The sequence below is a fragment of the Pinus tabuliformis genome, chromosome 3_1 (genome assembly GCF_031772625.1).
Source record: "Pinus tabuliformis cultivar Carrire ecotype Pingquan chromosome 3_1, CPIR1, whole genome shotgun sequence".
Classification (NCBI taxonomy): domain Eukaryota; kingdom Viridiplantae; phylum Streptophyta; class Pinopsida; order Pinales; family Pinaceae; genus Pinus; species Pinus tabuliformis.
In genome coordinates, this window is record NC_142301.1 from 660,568,594 (window position 1) to 660,570,536 (window position 1,943).

The following is a 1,943-nucleotide window of genomic DNA, read 5'->3' on the forward strand; positions in this document are numbered from 1 at the left end:
CATTGCATCTTTTATTCAAATTTGTTCTTGCAATAGTGTTAAATTATGAAGTGGATTTTAGTTCAATAACTTGTTAAGTAATGGTGTAGCGATGCTTTTTGCAGCCAAGAAGCAGCTCACAGTTCAAGTAATGGAATTGCAAGACGTACCCAAACAGGGCTCTAAACCAAATGCAACAGGAAGGACTGAGTGGAGACAGTTACACCTTTCCAATCATCCTCAAGGCATGTGCTGAGATTGCGGCTCTGGAGCAGGGCGAGAAAATTCACAGGTCAGTTGTTAGAGGTGGACTAGAGTTGCATGTCAATGTGGCTAACTCCCTTATATCCACGTATTGCAAATGTAGGAGAATTGAGAATGCACGCCAAGTGTTTGACAAAATGTCTATGCAATATGCAGTTACATGGAACACCATGATTGCAGGGTATTTCGAAATTGGGAATTGTGAAGAGGTCGGAAAGCTATTTGATGAAATGCAGATGGGAAAGTAGGAACCTAATGTGATAACTTGGAGCGCGATGATATTCAAGTATGAGCAGAATGGTCACAACAATGATGCAGTGAGGTCTTTCTCTAAAATGCTGGTGTGAAAGCCAATTCAGTCACTATTTCCAGTGTTCTCGCTTCTTGTGCAGATTTAGAAATGCTGCAATGGGGCAAGGAAATCCATAACTATATGATAAAAATGGATTTTAATCATATGTTTTTGTGGGGAATGCATTGATTCACATGTATGCAAAATGCAGAAAATTGGATGATGCATACGAAGTGTTTTCCAATATGCCAGAGAGAGATCTGATCTCATGGAATGCAATAATTTCATGTTATGCATAGAAAGATATTTTGATGAGGCGATGGGAGTCGGGACACTTTGATCAACTTCAGATGACTGGAATGAACCCAAATGTAATTACATGTAGTGCAGTGATTGCAGGGTATACTCAATTCGATCATAGTGTTGAAGCCTTGAAAAGGCTCTTTAGTTGAATGCAACTTGCAGAGGTGAAGCCTAACTCTGTTACCATAGCAATTATTTTGCCTCCATGCGCTGACTTGGTGGCTCTGCAGCGTGGTAAGGAGCTTCATAACTACACAATAAGAAATCATTCAGAGTCAAATGTCATTGTGGGGAATGCTCTTATAGACATGTATGCCAAATGTGGAAGTTTAGAATGTGCACGCAGTGTGTTTGACAAAATGGTTGAAAGAGATGTGATATCATGGAATGCAATTATTGCAGGGTATCGAATGCATGGGCACGGGGAGGATGCCCTGACAATTTTTTTTATGTAATGCAATAGGCAGGCATTAAGCCAGACCATATCACCTTCATTGTTGTTTTGTCTGCATGCAGTCATGCTGGGCTTGTGGATGAAGGCTGGAGATATTTTGATTGCATGACTCAGGAGTATGGTATCTTTCCCAGGGTTGAGCACTATGCCTGCATGGTTGACATTCTTGGCCGTGCTGGGCAGTTGGACGAGGCATACAACCTAATCAAAAGGATGCCACAAAAACCTAATGCTTGTGTATGGGGGGCCTTTCTTGGTGCATGCAGAAAACATTACAACATAGAGCTAGCAGAATGTGCTGCGAAACACCTTTATGAGCTAGAGCCTAAAACCACTGGAAACTATATTTTGTTGTCAAATATTTATGCTACATCTTGCAGGTTCGGTTACTTGAGGGACTATGCTTAGATCGGTTTACTTATTTTTCTTATTATGATCCACATATTAGCAATCGCATGTACATTAAGTAAAGTGCAGATAGAACATTTAAAGGATCAACAGAAAACGAACCAAGACAAGAGACACAAGATGTGGCGGCTAGCCAGGGACAAACCCCAATATGGGGAAGCCCTTTGATAAAATCTTCTGTTATCTTCAATAATTCAGCAGAGAGAAATAGTACAAAAATATGATTTATATCAACAACAGCAA

At 40.4% G+C, this 1,943-nt stretch overlaps 1 pseudogene; it reads left to right on the plus strand.

The window, feature by feature from the left end:
* Window positions 1–987: 987 nt before the first annotated feature.
* On the plus strand, window positions 988–1,700 carry LOC149188836 (pentatricopeptide repeat-containing protein At1g20230 pseudogene; annotated as a pseudogene).
* Window positions 1,701–1,943: the final 243 nt, after the last annotated feature.